Source organism: Neopsephotus bourkii, unplaced genomic scaffold, assembly GCF_033783945.1.
Source record: "Neopsephotus bourkii isolate Nb327-2 ecotype Australia unplaced genomic scaffold, CSIRO-AGI_Nbou_v1 NB_1139, whole genome shotgun sequence".
In the NCBI taxonomy this organism is placed as follows: Eukaryota; Metazoa; Chordata; class Aves; order Psittaciformes; family Psittacidae; genus Neopsephotus; species Neopsephotus bourkii.
Window position 1 is genome coordinate 1729768 of NW_026901625.1, and position 22274 is coordinate 1752041.

The following is a 22274-nucleotide window of genomic DNA, read 5'->3' on the forward strand; positions in this document are numbered from 1 at the left end:
TGGAAAGGCAAACTCTGAATAACACTGATGGACCAGTAAATATTATCCAGACAGTGAGGGGGAAGGGAGGAGGAACAGAAGATGCTGAGGCTGGGAATAACATTTGCTCCAGGTTACTGCTGGGCAGCAAATGTGCAAATCTAATTAAGGCACTTCCCTGCTTCCCTGTCTCTTTTCCACCCAGACCATCACAGTTATAGATCACAGTTAATTGGGGTTTCAGGTATTTGCTGCTAACTGCTTAGGTGTAATTAATCCTGCCTCGGAAGAGGGAGCTCAACACTGCACAGTCACAGAGCTGAGCTGGTGCTTTGGAAGCCATGACAAGGCAACCCCATTGCAACTTCCAACCACAACAGAACCCTGCTCCGCGCAGTCACATACACGTCAGCATGAAAACAAAACTGGGGAGAGAGGAGAAACTGCATGCAGCAATGAGTATTCCAACCTTTGCCTTCTATTCTGGTACCAGCACAAAGAAAAGGATGGTAATCCTTCCATAGCTTACCTGGGAGGCTTTTGTTCCAAAAGAAGCTTGACCATCTTCCCCTTTAGGATGTTTGGGGCAGAGCAGATCAACCCTTCTACCCACATACAATCATGGCAGCAAACCTTAGGTACAAGTGGTGTCTACAACCAAAAGTGGTGGCTACAACCCAAAACAACCAAAAGTGGTGGCTGGACCCCCGAATTTAAAATACTTTGGGTTGACATTTGAAGAGGTAACATGACAAGACATTGTGCTAAATCAATTACTGATTATCAAAATAGCACTTAGCAATGTATAATTAGTATGTAAAAGATATATTTAGCTGTAGATGATACCAGTAATAAGGGCTACATGAGCAATAGCTGTATAATTACATTTTATGAATACAGGAAACCTGTGAGAAATGCTCTGAGATTTAATTGACATTTAACAAGATAACTACAGCAAGTTAATTAGAAATTATATGCTAAAAATACGAATTAACTTTTAAATAATATTTTAGCTTGCTGCAATATAACCACAGTAGCTCATTATATGCCAGTGAACCACCTAAATGAAATAGTTCTTTCAAATACCATCTAATTCATTTCCCACAAACTAAAGCCTGTATTATCAGCTTCTCATTCTGAATCCTTTTTGGTATAAAAAAGCTGAGTTGATCAGCTTAGTGAAAGACTTATTTTTATGGTCCTTTCATACCTTTTTTATGAAATGAGATTTCTCTTACATTTCTATCAGCATCCAGAGAAAAGATTTCAGTTCAGCTGCGCTTTCAGCTTTGAACCCAGAACAAAAATGCAAAGTAAGGCACTGACAAGCATTTAGACTCCCTGCAAGGTGATACATCAGGGATTCTGACAGTGCTAATACAGCCAGAAATTTGGAGAATAAAACAGCTCTGAACTGGTTCTGATGTGGATGGGTGTAATCACAAAGAAAAATGCAATAGCAGGTTCTTAGCACAGCGCCGTTATTTTTAGATCTAGGTAGGGGAGTGCAAAGATGATGGAAATCTGGCTCAAAATTAAGTTTGCTGTAGATGCTCAGGGGAGCCATAGAGCCAATGCACAGACATGAGCCTTCTTCACCAGCCTCCAGCAGCTGGATGAACGCTATTGCCATAGCTGAAGCACTCAGCAGCCCTGGGTGAGAAACATGGCAGGGACTTGGAGTTCAGCTCTGAGATGAGTGTCCTGAGAGCTGAAGTCCCCACAGTTCAGCCACTGGTATTTTTAATGACTTTATATAAGATTCTTCACATCTACGCATCCTCCTGGGTTTGGTTTCAGGTTTTTTACTACTCCTTACCCTACCATACTTTGCCCATAAGCCACCTCAAGCTTAACTCATCCCCTCTGAGTGTTCTGCAGCTCAACGATGCAAGACCCTGACCTCTGGCTGGTTAATCTGGCTGCATGGAGATGGAATTAAGTTATTCAGCAGAGCAAATGGACTACCATTACTAAGAGAAAATGGTGCAATTTCTCCTGTCTCTGGCTCAGTATGTCCCAGCAGACTCCAAGGTCTCTCTTGCAATTTCTTTTTGCCAGCATGCCCTTGTTAGCATTCTGGACCAGCTACTCCAGATTATGCATACACAGAGCATACATGATTTAGTGTTCCTGCTCTTGAAAATGTCACTAGCTTCAATATATCACAGGAGGAAATGGAGAAAACAAGATGATAAAGCAGTGAGGGATGGGCAAGATGACCCGATCTGCACCTGAGATTGCAGCACTGTGCAGTTAATGTAAATTGAAGGGTTGTTTTTAAACTGTGAAAGCCAGGCACAAGCAAAACACTTTGGGCAAGAGACAGACCAACTGCAGTCTTGGCCCAAGGCCTGACTCTGCATCTCATCAGAAGCTGAGAAAAAAATTAAAAGTAAAAAGCAAAGAAAAAAGTCAAATTGTCCCTGATCTTCCCTTTTAACTCAGAAAGGGCAGGAGAGCAAAGGGACAAAGAGCTGTGCTCTCAGAGGGTTGTGTATGTTCATAGAATCCCAGACTGGGTTGGGATGGAAGGGGCCTTAAAGGGATCCAGTCCCAACCCTTGCCACCGGCAGGGACACCTTCCACTAGAGCAGCTTGCTGCAAGCCCCTGTGTCCAACCTGGCCTTGAACACTGCCAGGGATGGGGCATCCCAGTTATAAACCCTGCCTAGTGCTCCCAGAACAGAGAAGAGATGGAAGAAATAGGGAAAACGCATCAGAAATACAAGGTATTTCTTGAAGACAAAAGCCTGAGCACATTTCACCTCTGTACTTGCTGTCTTCTGATGCAGCCAGATCCCTGATGGTTTCTGATGAAGTCCAGGTTGCTGGTTATAGAGCTTCTACTGGAAGCTTTTCCTGCCATAAGTACCAGCCACTACAGTTAAGATAAACAATGAAGAAATAAAGCAATGGCAAGAGCCTTTCCTGCACCTAACACCAACCCCTGCAGCAAGCAGAGCTGTGGCCAGGGTGCAGGTTTATCACTCCCTAAGTCACTGCAGCTGTATCTTCAGCTCAGCTTCACAAATCCAGGTCCAATAAGGAGGGGAGTGGGTAGGGCTGTGTGGTGGAGTGCTTGCTGCAGTCTTCTTTTAAACACCCAGACAGTTGGGAAGGCTCTAGCTACTCTTTCCTGCCAAAACTCTCCCTCCAGAATGATGATGGATCCTTTCAGGACAACAGGGTTTTCTCCTAAGACCTATGAGGGAGCTTTGGATGTTCTGTTAAGTTTTTCTCTAAGAATACTTAAAAGAAGATAAAGTGCATGTTTATAGGGTTTCCTCCTTTTACTTGGTCAGTAGATTAGCCAAGATTGATTTTTCTGCATGAGAGGGAGAGGCCGAAGGTTAAAAGATAAAAGAGTAGATTCCTTTTAAAATGTAATTTAGATTTTTCTGGTGTTAGCCCCACTATCAGCACAAAATCACTTCAATTCTCCAGGAGCACCTGAGCCCTGTTGTACAGCTGTGTGCAGCACGAAAGCTCTCCTCTGGCAGACAGCACAGCTGAGGACCACAGTGCCTGCAGTACCTGCCCCATGCAGGGTCCCCTGCCTGGGGACCCCAAGCTCATGCTCTAAACATCTGCCAAAGGAGATCAAGGGCAAAAGTTCTGTGGGGACGTTGGCTTTGGTTCATTTGTTTCTGTTTGCTGTAGTCAGAGCAGATTTAGAGGTGAACTCCTCAGAACACATCTTTACAACACCTCCCCAGGCCCGGCGGGTGCTGCTGAATGGCCAGTTAAGCACTGGTAGGCCTCAAAGAGCTCAGTGATCCAGACTGGAGAAAGACACGCAGGAGTGGAGCTGATGCCATATTTCCTTATTGTTCATGCAGTGCTGTGAAACATCAGGGCTCTCTCCCAAGTCCATGTTTTACAAACTATGTATTGCCTCCTTCCAACCCTTTCACAGCAGCTTCTGATCATCTGAATTCCAGAGGAGCAACCTGAGCTGCCCAGCCCTCCAGCTCTGCCACTGGAAGAAACCCCCTCCCTGCAACAGGAACCCCAGCCTGGGGATCACGCTCCTCAGGAGCAATGGCACTGCTCATCCCAGAGAGAGCACAGAGGAACACATCTTACCCTGCGCAGGAAAAAAGGGGCAAAGCTTCGACTTAGAGATAATTCCAGGTTATAAAGCTGCTGCTAATAGTAATAAATAAGGGGTGGAAGAGGCCAGTGATATGGAACTGCCATCACGGTTAGAGTTAGGGCTCAACCTTCAGTTTGAGCTCAAGTTTGAGGATTTCCTTACCCAAACTTCTCTCTTGCCAGGGAGCAGCATCTCGGAGCTCCTCACTTGGAGCAAACACGGGTGAGCTACCTGGAGTTTCCATTCTGGTGAAAGAAACATCTTTGTGCAACATGTCACAGCAGGCCGGGCAGGAATGGCTGGATTACTCCCCACGCATAATTGTGCTGATACGTTTCAGCATTTTTCTTGGAATAAATTATTTGCAAATAAACATTTTCATTATTCGCCCATCTCTGATGTTCCATTAGCATTCAGTGAATTATTTATCCGGCAGCTTTTCCCATCAATCACTGAATAAATTATTCGCAAATAAATTATTCTACCAGCTTTTGCTTTAAAGATGTCCCTTGGAGAACAATAGCTTCCCAGAATAGTAAACAGGCAAAGGGAGCAATTTGAAAGGCCTGATCCTCCTCCCAGTTGTCTTGGTAGAAATCTGCAGGATTACCACAGAAATTCCTGGCCTTTTGCTGTATTTACACGTCTGTTTGTCAGCTCAGATTTGTGGTACACGAGTGCTCCACTTTGCTGAAGTTGCACACAACCATTCAGTGCCCTCAGAACCAAGCCTTTCCCTATATCCTAATAGGCAGTTTCATTTCCAGCTCACAACATTGAGCTGGATTCAAGTGACCTCTAATCAAACCGACAGCTCAGCTCCCATAAGTGTCCAGGGAGGGACGGGCATTGTAGCACTACCCCACATATCCCTTTCTCCCTCCCAGGCAGTGCCGTTACCTCAACCTCCTCATGCATAATGCATTCAAATCTCGTCACTACACCAAGCCCCAGTGTAAGTCTTGTTTGTGTCTGGGCCAAGGAGGATGAAAGCCTGTTAGAACTAAATGAAGGCTACATTTATGCCAATTTTAAGGAATAATTGAGGTGCAGCGCAGGGGAATTTGCTGAACTCCTCTGTCCTTCTAACAAGAAAGAGCCTCTTTTGTTAGGCAGCACAAAAAGTCACCCTCATTAAAACAAGCCATCTTTATCAAAACCACATGGAGGATTTATCATCTCACCCATATGTTGGTGCCTTTCAGAGAGATGCAGGAAAAGAAGTGGGGGGGAGGCTGAGCATCAAGCCCTCATTTCAAGAGGGCCAATTACCAAAGCACCAGGAGCCTCGTGTCGATGGCAATTACGGCAACAGGCACAAGGTTGTGCCAGTGTTTCAATACCACCAACCCTACCTGGGTTGCCTCGAAGTATCATTGCAATAAATAACTGCTAATTTGCACAGAAGGAACAAATGAGACCCAGTGTAATTGTATGAGGGGGGACAAGAGAACAATAACATTGAGATATATAATTGAGTTAATATCAGACGCTCTCCCCCCAGTGAACCTTTCCTCATCCTTAGAGTAATTGTGTAATGACATTTATGTGTAATAGATTTGTGACATTATAAATGACACTTATGTCAGGATTGTCAGGCTGTGACAGCCTCAGAGACAGCTCCAGTGAGAAATTAATCACTTCTGAGGCTCGAAAGTTGCTCATTTATCGCTGCCAAGTAAGAGCTTGCAAAAACAAGCTCTTGCAATGAAATGTATACTCGCATCTACGCACCCTCCAACATGGATTTCCTCCCTACAGAAAACCTACCTGGAGACCACACAGTAACGGTGTCCTTCAGGAACAGCAGCACCCTGCATGGATGGCTCCCTTGAAGAGCACATGCAAGGATCATGGAATGGTTTGGGCTGGAAGGGACATTAAAGCTCCTCCAGCTCCAACCCCCTGTCATGGGCAGGGACACCTTCCACTGGAGCAGCTTGCTCCAAGCCCCTGTGTCCAACCTGGCCTTGAGCACTGCCAGGGATGGGGCAGCCACGTTCTCTTCTCCAGTTCTTCCCCTCTGAATGCCACAGCACCTTTTGCCAGCTCTTTACAGTGTACCTACCTGTTCAAATAGATGTATGTGCCATATACACATACATCAGCATCTACAACTTTGACATTTCCAGCACTGAAAGGGTTACACTATTTGTTGGGGAGAAAAGGACATTTTGAAATGTACTGTACATAATTAATACAAAAAAAGAAAAGAAAACCTTCTCCAGATCAGTGTCGGGGCTATTATTAGACTATCAAACTGTCATTTTTCAAAGCATTTCAATTGTCACTGTTTTTTTCTAATGGCTTCTAAAGCATTATCTAATGCCTGGGCCAAAAAAAAAGAAGAGGATCAAAGTGTGTTGAAAAGCACTAGTCAGACTGCATGACAAATCAGTGTTTGCAGCCTAAGCTCTTCCTATCTCAATTGCCTTCAAAAATATATGTGAACTTCAAACCAAGATGACGTTATTTGTGGATTGTTTTTGAAGACACAAGTGTCCTTAGGATTTTCCTTTTCCTTTTAATAATCTAAACCATGTTAAAAGAAAGGATAACCCAGTTGTAGACCTTCAGCATTGCTGCTCTCACTGCATAACTGACACACCACAGTGGACAGGCAAGGAGATGGCGAAGGCTCCAAAAGTAGACCAAAACAGATGTGGTGGATTAGGATGGAAGCAGATGGATGGTAGAGAAGCACATGATGTTGCTGCCTGGATTGTAACCATGATCATTTGTTCCCTTCAGAGAGAAGCAGGTGATGCTCACCCTGGTCAGAGCAGGATCCTCTGCCCAACCTCCACGTAAACCAAAGGAGCACAGAGGTGTGTAAATGTCCTGCAACACGGATGTCCCTCTGGTGCACATCCTAACAGCTCTTGGGTACATGGTGATCCGCTCTGCACCTGCAATCCCCCTCATAATATGCACATAAGATTAGGCTGCTAATGTAACATACCTCTTTTTTTCAGCCCCAATGACAATGAAATCCATAAACTGATTCAGCTTAACCGAGTGTGACTGCAATAGGCTAATTCCACATTCCTAATTAAATTACATTATTTTCTAGGTGGAGGTTTATGAGCAGGGGTGAAGAGTAATGATATGAGCAAGCCACAGAAGCACACGTACGAGTCAGAGCCAAGGCTCTTGTCTAGACAGCAAAATGAGTTATTCTATTTACATCTTTCTTAAATGTCACAGTATTTTCCTGTATTTAACTGAGGACTTGTTTATGCACAGTCATTCTGAGAAGAGGAAATGGGAGCTATTCAAAGGCAAAACTACAGACCTGACTGCAGATGTAATAAGTATCTGGATTTTCTCAAAACCACCAATTCCTATGTATAAAAATACTGCTTTGAAAACAACAGTATTATTGCTGTTAGATGACTTAGGAACCTATTGAACAGCGGTGCAGGGATAGGAAGAGGAGTCCTGAGGCTGGTGTCTCTGCTGGGAACTGAGCCCAAATCCCCCATCTGCCACCCACCTCCAGAAAGGGACACTGCAAACCCAGCCAGCTCTGTTGCTGCTGCTTTCCTCATTGAACCAGTGGTTGGCATCCAGCTTGGCAAAATGGATGTACAGAGGCAAGACAGAGATTGCAGACCTGGAGGTTTTTCTCAAGTCATAAACAAAAAGGGAAGAAATGCAAGAATTTGATGCATAAGTGTATGGCCTGTGGAAGTGAACTGCCTTTGGAGGGATAGTGAGAGGGTTTGTTATCTAATGGAGATGGCAAGGGAAGATAATGTGCTGTCTGATTGAAGGTGCACATCCCCATGAGTTCAGACAGCCTGGATTTCTGAGCTCTTACTTCTTTGGTCTCCACTGAAAAGGACCGAGAAGTTTCAGACACATCATAGCTCCAGCAGAAACGTGCCTTGCTTTGCAGATCACCAAGACTACAGAGCCATAAATATTTGATGGTAAGTAGCAGAGATCCACATCCTCAATCACCAGAGAGATCAAGAAAGCAGGCCAGTGGAAGGAAAACCAACCTGAAAGCATTGCCCATCCCTCCAGAGCTGTTCAAACCTGACCTCTCTTAATGCAAACTGTATTAGGTGAACCCGTATTGACAGTGAACCTGTCATATCCAGAAGCATCTGGATTTTGCAGGAGAAAACCAATGCAGTTTGATGGAACTTGCACAGTGGATAAAGTCAGAAAGTCAGCAACCAAATGTTAGCACCTAATAGATGTTTCAGAAGCTGAAAACAAGTTATGTACCCAAATCCTGTCTTATTCCAGTCAGGAGCTGAGGTTTTCCTTTGATCACATGAATAGCAGACCAACACATCTCATGCCATGCTCCTCTCAAACTGTAGATACATTACCTAGAAAGGCGAATGATGTGGTTATAAAAGTTGTAAATAGTGGTGAATCTGCTCTATTCCCTTAGGAATTTTCTCCAGAGGTTTGTCCCCATTCAAATAGTGTGTCTTATTTCCTAGTTGATTTTTTCTAACTTTACTATTCAGACCTCAGCTTTCCCAGCATCCACCCTCATTGCATTAAAAGAGCTTTAGACCCTGCCTGTCTCACCCTTACTTTACCCTTTGGACCCGAGGGAGATGTGAAGGACTATTCAACATCAGAGGTTTCAACACTGACATTCAAGCGAAAGCCCAGCCAAACTAAACCAAATGCCATCTCTGTTGAAGTCAGCTGTGTTTCTAAACTTCTCTATGAGTAAGGAAATCAGAACAGAGCTTTCAAAAGCCCTAGGGATAAAATATATAGCCCTCAAGTTACATATGTGATCATCAGAGAAATAACTCCGAGACGGAGGTTGTCACCACATTTCAGCTCTAGTGGGTTCCGCCTGTCCTCCTGGAGCTGCTGTTTTATACTTCAGATCATTCTGGCTACTTTCTTTGTAGCATTTGATTCCAATAAATTGATTTTGATGATGTACTGAGAATTAGGCAGATACTTCACTACACTGACTTGAGATCAAACTTAGGAAGCCAGAAATGAACCTTTACGAATCCTGCAATCTCATTTAGATGATCAATTATTTTGTTTATCTACTTAAGCATGCTAATGGGAGCCAAGTAGGGTATAGCAGGAAAAACTAAGGCACTTAAGCCAGTGGGAAGTTTGGGGGTGTAGCTGAAACACAATTTCTAAGCTGGGACAGGTGGGAAAGAGTATGTATTTAAAACGGTACCTAAAACAGAATGTAACAATAGTCACAGCAAGCTTCTCCAGATGCCACAAGCATCCCATAAATGCAGCATCACAGTAGAATAATAAGCATCTTTTCATGTAAAAAAGCATACACTAACTTCAGCCACAAAGGGCCATATTCCAAAGATACAAATCTAAAGATGCAGATTGGTGCTTACTGCAAAGAACAAAAGCGCCTGAGCAGAGCGGGTACCAATTCTCATGCAAAGCCCCTGCACTTTCCAGAGCTTGAAAATTCAATACTTTTAAGATTCTGGCTGTAGTTCTTAAGGGCTGAGAAAGGAAAAGAAGTCATCAGCATAAATGAGATTGGCTTTCAGAAGCCCAAACCACAAGGTGAAAAGAGGAATGGGCTGCAGGTTTGACAAGGGATGCCAGAACTGACCCTGCCGATGCTGGAAGCACTCACTGGGCTCCAGCAGAGCGTGGCTCAAGGGTCACCCACAGAGAACTGCCTTGGCACCATGTCAGAGCCATGCTGCCTCCAGTCCGACACGCAGAAGGAAAAGGGCCTCTCCCTAAACTCAGCAGCTGTCAAAATAGGTGGGAAAAGCACAGCAGGGAATTACAAGCCCACAAGGGGGATGGATGCTCATAGCAAACCACAGCAGCGCATCTCCACAGACCAGGAACAGCCGTTAACATGTGCACTGACACTCGCTGTGCTCTGATTCCCTATCTTCCCCCAACAGTGCCAGGGAAAGGTGACCCAAACAGGACAATGCTCTCACTTACCCCAAAGCTGCTTCACCTCACCATTAAAGTGCAAGGCAGGCCAAAACCACAGGGGTTTTACCAAAATAATAACTGGGGACAATACCCAAAATTACATGAGTTCTGTGCTTCAGGGTCTGCTCCCATGTGAAGATGTTCTGGGTGTGTGAAGAGGGTGCTGAGGCGCTGGCACAGGGTGCCCAGAGAAGCTGTGGCTGCCCCATCCCTGGCAGTGCTCAAGGCCAGGTTGGACACAGGGGCTTGGAGCAAGCTGCTCCAGTGGAAGGGGTCCCTGCCCATGGCAGGGGTTGGAGCTGGAGGAGCTTTAAGGTCCCTTCCAACCCAAACCAGGTTGGGATTCTATGTTTCTGTGTTTGTTCCTGTTACAATTTACAGCTGCCATTTTCACTGATGTCCAAAAGATGAAGACACCCACAGGATAAGAGAAACTGAGTTAATTCATTTACGTGTTTTAAAACTTACAGCCATAATAATCATTACCATTACACAGTACTTTTATTACTAACAATAACAAGAATAATAATTATTACTGCTATTAGTTACCATTATTATTACTATTATTACTTCCGATAGTGTTCAGGATCGATTCAGCTAGGAGACAAATGAGCATCAGGCCAGGGAGGTAAATGGGAAGGCTAAAGACAGAAAGGGAATGCTAGAATAAACAATCTCATTCCTTTATTTTTGGTAGCAAATGATAAAAGATACGCAGCTGTCCTGGCTCCAAGGAGGGGCATTAATATATCACCTGATACACTTGAAAAGCTTACAAAAATCTGGTTATATTTTTTAATCATCTTGCATTTTAGACCTTTAAAGTACAAATATGGATTTCAAACATATCAGGGGAACAAATTAACTCAGAAAAATAGCTGTACTTTCCAAGGTTGCACCTGCCATGAAATTGCTCCAAGTTTGCATTTTCCCTTAGTCTCTAGTGTGTCATTACAGCAGATTGATCACCCTCCTCTCCCCGGCAACTCCCCCATTAGAGGGTTATTGTATGGAAATTAATGGGAGGCTAGAAACATTTCTTTTGCAGCTGCAGTAGCAGAAGTCAGTTTTGATTAAGCACTCGAAACCCAGCAGACTGGGGTGATCTCTCTGCTTTCGCTCCCTCTCTTATTATCACTGCTGTCAAGTTTTGTTACTTTAGCCATTCCCCTGGTACTCCCACTGCATCCTTGGGTAATAATAGGGGTTATTTTTTTATGTGCACTTCTATTTATTTTAAATACGTACAGACTGATTCGCACTGGGGCCAAGTCCCTTTACACCACCCTTAACACAGCCACAGGACTCCCTTATGCTCATTGCAAAGGCCTGTTTACACTGGCTGAGTGGAGTAAGGAAGCAGTGGATTTAAATAGGTATCGGGAACACAGATATATACTTCTATTCAATTATCCCAAGAGCACTTACAGCTGGTGTCACATTTAATGCGTACCTGCTCTGTCTCTTATTCATCTTGCTGTTTCCTACCCGCCCAATGTGATCCAGTTCCTGTTTTCAGCTGGCAAACAACACACATCCAAAGCAGGTCTGATGAAAAGAGACCATATATTTTAAAAGCCACCTATTAATCAAAGCCATGATGGAAGAGAGGTTGCAAGATACCTGCGAAAAACATGACCAAAGCTCAGGGGACAGCATTCCACTTCTATTGTCCCGACAGTTTTTCTTGCAAACAGTGAACTCGATGGGAATAAAAACACAGGGAGGGAAGTACTTTTTAAACTGATCCCACCACAAATCATGCAATAATTGAAACAAAGGAAAGAGATTTCACACTGTGTCAGCCAGAATTACAGTCTTGGAGCTTGAAAAGGAAACCAGAGTCATTTCAGCTGTCAGTTGCACCAAGTGGCACAGAGCACAAGCGGGGAGAGCTCTGCCTCTCTCCTGTTCCTGGTCCCTTCCTTGCAGCTCCCTATGTCTGGCCTTCAGCAGAGCAGGGACACGTACCATCCATAGCTGTACCCATTTCTTACAAGTTTTAGGTTGGGAAATTCCCCCCCAACACAAAGTACCTAAACTACATACTAGCAACCACTGGTGAGAAAAAGGCAATGTAGGCTTTTGAGGACAACACACAAAGCAATGCCCAGCAAGGCCAACCTGAAGCGCTGCACACCAGGATTCCCTGCAGCCACAGATGAGTGCCAGGTATGCTCAGAACACAGCAGATTCAGCTCAAACAGCAAGGGGGCTGAAAGGTGGGGCAAGGACCATTGCCTGGAGACCTGATTAAGTGGTACCTCTGGGGGGAAGAAGAAAAGAAAAGCCTTTAAGGGATTATTTATAGGGCTCATAAAGGTGCCTTTTGAATATCCATCAATCAAACAGTCAGTGGAAAGGTCTGCTCAGCACACAGGAGAGTAGAAGGAGTAAAGGAAATTGGCTATGGCATCCATCTGAGATGCAAGCTATCATCCATAATCTTCAGCGACCTGCTCCATATGGAAAGCACAGCAGTTTGGTGAGTAGGATGGTGAAGCACTGACCAAAGAGCTGCTTGGCTTAAAACTGATGTGGTGGCTTCTGCCCCTGCTAAAGACAGGAATTGCCAGTAGTAAGTTGTAAGTTTTAACAACTTTGGGAGAAATAACGGAAGACAGGAAATGATCTACACAAGGATAGAGCAGAAGGTACCTGGGTGCCAGCCAAAGGGCTGTAACCTGCCTTGAAGGAGCAAATAAAACCAGGAAGACAATAACAACAAAGCAGTGGCTGCCTGCAGACAGAATAAAGGGTAATTGCTGGTGAGCATAGGGCCGGCTAAGGGAATAGACAGTGAAAGGAGAGGAGATTCACAGACCATTACAGAGCTTACAAAAGCTGTAGGTCAAGAGCAATAGGCTCATGATGATCATTGGTTTTATGGCTGGTTCCCTTGCATCCTACTGCAGGAATAAACTACTGATCCATGGCAAACATTTCTGCCTAGGATTCCACTTCATCTCTTCCTTTGTTCTGGTTTTGTAGTGGCATTTGTGGAGTATTTTGGTAAATTGGAGTAGCAAAGCAAGGCCCTTCCTGGCTTCCCTTGTTACCAGGAGGCTTGTTTGGTCTAACTCAGAAAGCAGACAGGTTTGTGGTTTTGGGCTTGGGTAAGCAAAACCAAGAGGCAGAAGCTGAAGTCTCAAATATGGTCCCACCACTGCAGCACCCCCTGCTCGGGCAGCCTTTGGGAGCAAACAGCTACACAAGGCATGGCTTTACATTCCTTTCTGATGTGACTTACACATTTGATGACAAAGTACTGTACCAACACCCCATTTATCTTATTAAATGGTCCCAGAAGAGCTCTGAGAAATGTATTTAATGTGGAGACATCTATTAATTAATAAGCACATTAGTCAGCAATCAATACCCAGTTGATGATATTGTTTAAATTATACATACACAATAAGGATATGTTTCTGCCTTCCTCATCTGTTTTAAGGCATATATTGAAAACGAGTAGTGCAGAACAGCTTTGCATTCAAAAAAGTTAAATTAAGATTATTTTTAAATAGACTAATCCTATGAACATATTATATTGCATAAAATTAGCCCTGAGCACAGTCAGTTTATCACCTCACTCTCTTCACAGTCCATTGATTAAGCAGACACTGGGAGCAGTCTGTTCTTTACTGCCTTTGTATTTTATTGCAGCAATACTGTTATCTGTTTCAAAATCCTGACTGAGGCATTCCCTGCAATTACTTCTTCTTGGTCTGCATAAAATGTACAGATAATTCTCAGGCTGATTCGCTACTGCCACTTGTATTACTTGAAGGCAACAGCAGCAATCTTAAACCGCACATCCCTGTCCTCAGACTTGCTCTCACACAACACACACCCTTGCACCAGCACCTACACGACAGCCAATGCTGTGCACTGTACACAGGCCACTTTTATACAGCACCCTTATTACTTCCCAGAAAATGGGACTGGATTGGTATGATCCCAGAGACATTCTGCAAGAGGAGACCCTGGGGCTCTCTGAGCCACCCATGCTCATGCAGGTAACTCAGAGTCTGTCTGCAGAGCAGCATCACAGAATCCCAGCTCGGTTTGGGTTGGAAGGGACCTTAAAGCTCCTCCAGTCCCAACCCCTGCCACAGCCAGGGACCCCTTCCACTGGAGCAGCTTGCTCCAAGCCCCTGTGTCCACCCTGCCCTTGAACACTGCCAAGGATGGGGCATGATTTGCTCTTCCTCCTGCCTGAAAGGGATGTTCTTTATGCTCACGTTCCTCCCTAATAACTAGAGAACAGCTTTTGCCTAGCAGTAAACCTGGATTTCTTGGTCACACACACACACACACACTCAGCTATGCTTCCCTTCAGTAAATCCAATTACAAGATACATTTTGTTCTTTCATTTACCTTGAAATCAAACTTTTCTTTTTAGCACAGGATGAATAAGCACAGCTGAAGCCCCAGGAAAGAACCAGTGCAGGCAATGCTCCTCTGTGCTACTTCTCCCCATGCTGCCTGCACAGCTCATCCCTACTATGGGGCTCACAACCCACTGTTTTTACATGACCAGATGACACCAGCCCCAATTTTCTCCTAAGCAGGGCTGCCATAAATGGGAATAACTTAATAGAAGTGAGCAAAGTCAACAGAATTATTCTGGGGTTTTGCTTCAGTCTCGTGACTGTGTTTTAGCAGAGCTTAAATCCTGAGCCTGGACATACTCAAAGTGGATTAAAAAGCATTTATTTTACATTAAGAAGCAGTCTACTTAGGTGCAAAGTTAATATATGATAATACTTAATGCACTAATATTTATATTAATATGTTTAATTTATATTCAATTACTACAAGCCATTTACACAAGTAGTTTTACCTGGAAAGTTTCAACTAAATTGGCTGAAGGTCATTTTCATGAGTGTACACAAGCCGTAGAGAGACAATGGGTTTGCTTTTAAATTACTACACTATCTAAGAACAGCATATGTCCTCTCTTCATATACATACAATACTTTTATTAGCATAACTGTCAAAGACTGCTTTTGCCTGCTTTGCTTTCAGACACTGAGGATTGATAGATGGCCATTTTCCTCTCCATTTTGGCACACTGGAGCTACATGACTGCTGAATTACAGCAGTATTCTCTTGTTTACTCATAAAGATAATATTATTTGCTTGTTGGCATCTCAGAAGCCACCCTCCAGAGCAGAAAATTACCTGAACCCAGAGATCTTTACCAGCTGATGGAATTACAAATGACACAAGCACTCAGAACTTATAATAAAAGTCATCACAGGAGCACAAGCTGATCTCATAGACCAAATTAAAGGTGCTTCCATGCTGTGGGCAGAGGCAGCAGGGAAAAGGGGATGCTGGAGATGGGATCATCCTGTTAGACAGCCTTCAGCACTGTCCTACCAGTGCCACGCGTGAGAGGGTGCTCTGCTCTCACCTAACTCCTGTGCTCTCCCTGCAGCTGCAGTCCCTGGAGTTACACTTTTCCTTACTCTCAGCTCTGGAATGAGAAGGCAGAAGAAAGCTGAGGGACCCAGAGGTGGCTGAGGGGGATGTGGGAACTGCTGGGAAGCAAAGGTTACACAGGAAGGAAACGCATTTCACAACCACGTGCTGTACAACAGAAGATGCTCTTCACCAGCCTGGGCAGTGCCTGCCTGTCAGAAAACAAGGTCGAGCTACTGTGCTGAGCAACAAGCCTGGACTGCCACCAGTTCATGCTCTGTCCCTTATACTGTCTCTACATACAGATGTAGTGTACTGAATCAGTTCCTCAGTGATGCACATCCAGAGCCTCACTGGGTCTGCCTCACTCAGGGAGATTTTGGTGGGAATATTTACAACTGTGAGTACCAGATTTGTTTCCTACGAATGTGTTCCATTTTTTTTTGGAAAAAAATTACCTAAAACCTGCCCTTTCAGCAATGGGTTTTGCCAATAAACACCTTTGCTGTGATATTTTTGGCACATGGGCTTGAACAGGGACACTAACCCAGCCAAACATCTTCAAAGCTGAAGTGAGCACTCACTGAGTATTCATCCAACTCTGCAATTACATTACTTCTGCTTTGCAATAAGGAGTAACCTTTGTGAGCATGACTGTCCATGAGCTACCCAGACCAAGTGAAGCTCTCCCAGGTGAGTTCTTCAGTCCCACAAATGCACATCTTGGAAAGTTTTCCTACAGACTGATACAAAGCTTTATGTATTCAGCTCGGACTTGTGTGGAACTGATGGGCTTGGTTCTGCCTGAACCCAAAATGCAAGTAAAAGCCAGCCTGTGTCAGAAGACCAGAAGAAGGAGTTACACAGAAATGGACTTTCTCAGCCACACTGCATGGGTCTGCTGCTGGATTGCTTATGAATACAGGAGGGATTTTTCTCAGTCATTCAGCACTGGGTTAAAGTGCTTAGAGAGGACAGCTCAGCTGAGATTGCACATCTAGACCTGGGATCGTGACTTTAATCTTAACAGACTCACCTGGACATCAGGACTGCAGCCACAGCAGGAGCCCAAGCACATGCAGAGCTGACGATCAGCTGGTGAGCACAGGCTGATTTCACCCCCTCATCTCTCAAACATCCTGGATCAAACATTTCTGGAGGTCAGCAATGCAGCCACAGAGGATGTTGCAATACCTGTGATAAAAATCAAAACATAATGTGTTCTGATGGTTAGATTGAAAATTAGCTTTAGGGGCTCCATGCATTGCTTTCTTAATGATGTGAAACGCAGTAGCTTCAAGTGTAATAAAGATGAATTACTTTTTAATAAAATAATGAAACTCCAGTAAACACTCAGGTTTATCACTTAATTTATCCCCAGTGCTCACACAGAAAGAATTTTTTTGCTACCTCATTTTTAATATTCTCAGTGATTAGATTCCAATAACCTGCTCCACAGTAATGTGTGTCTCATTTCCCTGGACAGCCAAAATAGGCCATAACTTCCTCTCCGTTAGAGCACTAATGCTGTAATTTAGAACTTCTGTCAAGATGAAAGATCTTCCCAGGGAGTTGCAGCAGGCCCATGGCAACACTTTGGCAGAGGGCTGGATAATGAAGTTTTCATTATTAAATAAAGATATTTTAGGAATGTCATAACCCATGAACCCATTCTTCTACCACGCATCGGCACGTTGTTTATTTCTCATCTGCTGGTACTACCTTGCCCCTCCTCACTCCCGTTTTTTGGCTACCTCATGAGCTCCCTGAAGTCACCAGAGACATCAATCCAAGTCCCCCTCCCAGCGGTCCTAGGGTGGGATGGACCAGAGCATGGCTGGGGAAGGCATGGGCTGACATCCCTTTGCTGGCAGGCAGCCTGAGCCCTGCAGGTTGGTACTACCTGAATGAAATGTTAATGTGGAAGCTCAGGAGCATCAACAATTACGGGAACAGGGTGTTTTTCAGGAGGAAATTTAGCACTTCTGAGTGGTGCCACACTGGATTCTTGGTAAAGGCTGCAAGTGAACGCAAAGGCAGATCTGCAATAAAGAAGTTTCCCAGCATTTAGGTCTGAGGTGAATCGATAGATCTCAGCAGGGTAGCTTGCTGCCTTCTGAAGACACAAGAAAGACAATTATGAATTGCACAGACAGCCCTGCTCACCTATCAGAACACTGCATTTATTTTTGGAGTTTAAAAACAAGCTGTAAACCCTATCAGGAATTGAATTAATGGGAAACAATTTCCCCCTTCCCGTGTTAAGCAAACAGGGAAGTTGTGTGTGACAGCATAAATGCTCTGTGTAATGGTTTGCTAAGACCCTCCTGATTAAAAACACAGAATCTCATTTGAAGATAGTTAATGGATTTTGCATGTCTACAAAGCATTATGAAGGCAACATTCATCTGAACTTGGGGCCTGTGCTGATTACAGCTCAATTAGTTGTGATTCAGTTCACTGAAGAAAAATACCCATTTCATCAGCACAAAGAAATAGCCACTGGCCACAAAATGCATTTTCTGGAATTGCTCTACCAACTGGTTAGATACTGTGTTTAGAATAGTCATGCTGCCATAACGCTTTAACCGCAGCCTTGGTTTCATGTCACTGGGCTCAATTCATCCTGTTAACACTTTTCCTGAAGACCACCTCAGTGTACACCACCAGATTAGGGAGTTTTTACTGTTCAAACTAAATGCCCGCTTAGAAGCACATCCTACAGCATGGGGTAAATGTACTTGGGATTTTGATCTGCTGCATTTTGATGACGGAATGCCCTTTGCCAAATTCAGTTGTTGCTTTCGGCACCATTACCAGAGGCTTCTGGATTCAGCCGAGCAAACGCATCCTCTGCTGCCGCCAAAGACAGGGAGGGTGCTTGCACAGGGAGCACAGATGCCATGGTTTAATTTTGCAGCTTGCAAGCAACCAAGGATGGTGCTGCTGGCTGCCAAGATGAAATCCCACCATCACACTGGGCCTTCAGAGCTTAGAGCAACCAATGCGAAAACCCTATGTTTCTCCTTAGGGGAACAGGTAAATCTCAGCGTCCACTGAGGAGCAGGTCTGGTGGGTAGGACAAACCTAGATGTCACCAGAGTGAACAAGAAGCTTCCTGCCTTGCTTTTTGCCAGTGCTATTGGGGCAATTCTTGGAGAGCACCCTCCCTAGTATCAGCTCATGCTCTGTGTTGTCTCACATCATATCCCATTCTTCTTTGGGGTCCCTCTCTTTAAGTAGAATCATAAAATCACAGACTCACAGAGTGCTTTGTGTTGGAAGGGACCTTAAATCTCATCCAGTTCCAACCCCCTGCCATGGGCAGGGACACCTTCCACTAGTAGTTTTGGTTTAAACAATGTTTAGCCTCATTGCTAAAATGAGCTGAAGTTGTTCACTTGCACCAATCGCTCTCAGTGGCAATGCTGGGATACGTCAAGCTTCCAGAAGGGAATCTATATTCCTACGAAAATAGTCTTGGATTTCAGTGTCATGTTCCCACGATAAAGCTCAAGAACAGCTCGAGGCAAACAAGGACCAAAGGAAACGCAGCGTATAGGTTAAGTATCAGCATTAAGATCTTGCTTTCGTCTTCCTGCAAAGAAACAAGCAAATAAATATGAAAGAAAGGCGAAACGAAGATAGCACGAGGAGGGGATGTCCCCAGGGCACAAAGCTCGGGGTCATTCCAGCTCCCTGGCCACTAGGTGTCTGTCTTGACTCAAAATCATGACCTGGACCAAGGGAGTGACTGGAGTCAGGCTGGGAAAGCTCTCCCTTCCCCAGCAGTGGGTAGATGAAAGAAGCACTTTCCACCTTCCCTGGTCTTTATGATACCGAGTCCTGGATTTCTTTGTCTCTCATCACCGTATCAGCAGCACCTCTGGGGATGAAGTTCAAGCCCCCCCTTGCTCTCCACCTCCAGGAGCCCTGGTCTGGCTGAGGTGATCCATGGTGGGTGCTGGGCCGGAGCCCTGCGCTGCTCCTGGAAGCTCTTCTATTTATGGAAATTCAAGTCTTTCATTTCACTTAATTAAAGCACCCGGGAGCTATCAGGCTCATGTTTTTCAGGAGATAAAAGTGTGCTTTTAGAAGGCAGGGAAGGGCCAAAGGCTGAAGCTTAAATACAAACCAACTCTTCAGTGGGAAGAGACGACAGGAGATTCAAATCCATGACACTGGGATTCAGCACTATCCCAGCTCCATTCTGAAGTCTGATTCCTACTGAGAAAATAACACAGGAAACACAATCTGGAATACGCTTCTGTCTCCACAAGTGGCCAAACCCAGAAGTATTCAGGAAAAAGACAAATACAAACGACAATACCAACTACACTCCACTTTTCTGCTTTATCTGGTTCTAGACCAATTCGAATATTCACCTAAAATACATGTTTTTTATTACACAGAAAAATAGTGAGATGAAATCCTACTACCACAACAGAAGTATTATTCACAGCAGTTAAATCATAGAAAGATTGAACAGGCCGATCCTACTAGTAGATAGACTTGCAGAAGACCCACTTGTGTAAAGGCAGTTTGGAATTTAGCAAAGGCACATGCAGGGAGTTACACAGGTGAAACATCCATCAGAAACTCAGGACATCCAGTTTCCATTTCATATCATTATCTAGTCTAGCATCAGCACATATTCTGATCTCATTCACAGCATGGCCAAACTAAAACCATTATTAACCCTGTAGGAGACAACTGACTTTTGCCAGTGCAACCATGGTGAGATCATCTTCAAGCCCTGGGCCATGCTGCATGACGAGTGGCTATCTCAGGCAAGCACCTAAAACCATTTTAAAGTGGCAAAAAGCAGTTACATGGCTGATTATCAGTTTGTGTTTTCCAGTCAGCATCAGAAATAGCTAAATCTGATACATACACAATGTGGGGTGAAGAACTCATTGCTATTGAATTCACCTAAACCTTATGGGTCCAGAGGGTGCACACTAATGAGCCATTCACACGCAGTAGCTGCTTTCTACCCTTCCAACTGCACATAAAAACACATTTGTCATTTTGACATTTTCAATGTCTATCTGATCACACTGCTGTCACCCCAAGACTGCTGCCAGCAACAGACTACGCACAATAAAATCTAGATACCTACAACACTTGACTTGGTTTTGTAACTTCAAATCGCATCCTAAAGGGGAGCAAAACTGCTCTCGGCAGAAGTACCACCAGAACTCATCCCTTCAGATGTGGCTCATCAGCAGACACACCACCACGAGACACGGGCTTTCCCACTCTCTATTCCTTATCAGTGAGAAGCTGGCTTTCCTCAGGGAAAATGCCACATGAAAATACGCCATGGTTCCAGCTGGCCAGGTGGGTACTGGAGCAGAGAAATGATTCTGCTGAGCTAATGAAGCTTAGGTCAGAACTGTGTAAATACAGGAGAAAAGAACTGGCAAACATTTGTTCAAATGAAGGCATAGCATTAGTTTCAATAGCACCCACGAGTCATAACGGCTCTTGTCCGCTCTCCTGGAGTACTTGCACAAATGAACTGTTGTTTGAAAGAATATTCACACAAAGCCTCCTAAAAACACAGGCAAATACATGCTCAAATCTGAGCAGTTATGCAAACATTTCCTCTGGTGACTAATGACACCAAAGGGTTTTCCTGCTGCTTGTGAACTTGGGAGTCATCTGCCCAGGAGTCTAAAGTGGACTACATGGAAAAGAGCACAATCAGTAAAGAGCAGTTTGAGAGAGGTGCACGTTTGGATTTATTAGCATTTCTACTAAGATTCAATCCAACTCTTTCACCTCATTAGAAAGTCACTTTAATATCAGCCAATTTATCTAAAAGCCTCTGAATTCCTCTCTGCAGGAATCTGTATATCCCAAGGCTGTTGCAAACAACTGTCTTCACAGCACCTGTCAGTAACTTCCTGCTATCACAGCTCTAACAATGACAATATTCCTCTGACAAGTAAACTACCTACTTGAGCACTGGATGGACTAAAATGTGAACTCAAAGCAGGGCAGCTCTTACCATACAATAGATATTGTGTCTGAGCACCATGGGCTTTTTAAGGAATGAGGGGAGGTAAAAAGTGGAAGTCTAGGATGTCAGCAGCAGGATGTAGGGGTGGAGAGTCCGGAGGCCCCACAGATCGCTGAGATGGGAAGAAGCTGCATTGGAGAAGAGTTTCTGCAGGGCTCTGGCAATCGCCCACTCTAAATCAAGCTCTTACTAGCTCAGTTGAGTGCAATAAGCCTGACACTCAGCCAGAAGTCTTCAACAAGCTGGATCTTGAAGAATAAGAAAACAACGCCCTGACAACATTTGTATTTGCATAAACATTATTTAATCAGTTCTGTGCCATCTCATTTCTGCAGGAGGCTGCGCCCAGACAATTTCCAAAAATGAGTTTAAATGCATTTAATTCTGGTGGGAAGAGTTTTCACTGTGGCAGTTCCTGAAGGCAAAGTGCGCTAAAGAAGAAGCTAAGCAGGGGCAAGGAGCACAAACATCCTTCTGCTGGGCTGCCATTTCAGACATGGCTTAGAGAGACACTTGCTAGCTGGGAAATACTTTTACAGCAACTTCTTTCCCAGCACTTGGAGCCTAATAACTCATTTCTAAGAAACTATTCAACAGACATTAAGATTAGGTATTGTGAGTAGTACTGATCATAGTTTCTGAGCTAGTAAATAACGCCTGTGCTTACTCCAGGGCTTCTGCAGATTGTGTTTCCAGAACATTCATGCACATTCAATCTGTGACACTTTGCTTGTTTCCTTTAAAGAACAGACCTTCCTGGCTTCCTTTGGCTTGGTACCTGGAGTGGGAAAGCTTGCTAAGAGGAACTC

At 44.3% G+C, this 22274-nt stretch overlaps 1 long non-coding RNA gene across 1 annotated transcript in view; it reads right to left on the minus strand.

Moving 5' to 3' along the window:
- Window positions 1-22274, minus strand: part of LOC133217437 (uncharacterized) — a 102170-nt gene that overhangs the window by 8321 nt on the left and 71575 nt on the right. The window contains exon 6 of the long non-coding RNA XR_009726874.1: window positions 16474-16631. This is a non-coding gene — a long non-coding RNA (uncharacterized LOC133217437). The remainder of the gene's footprint in view (window positions 1-16473; window positions 16632-22274) is intronic.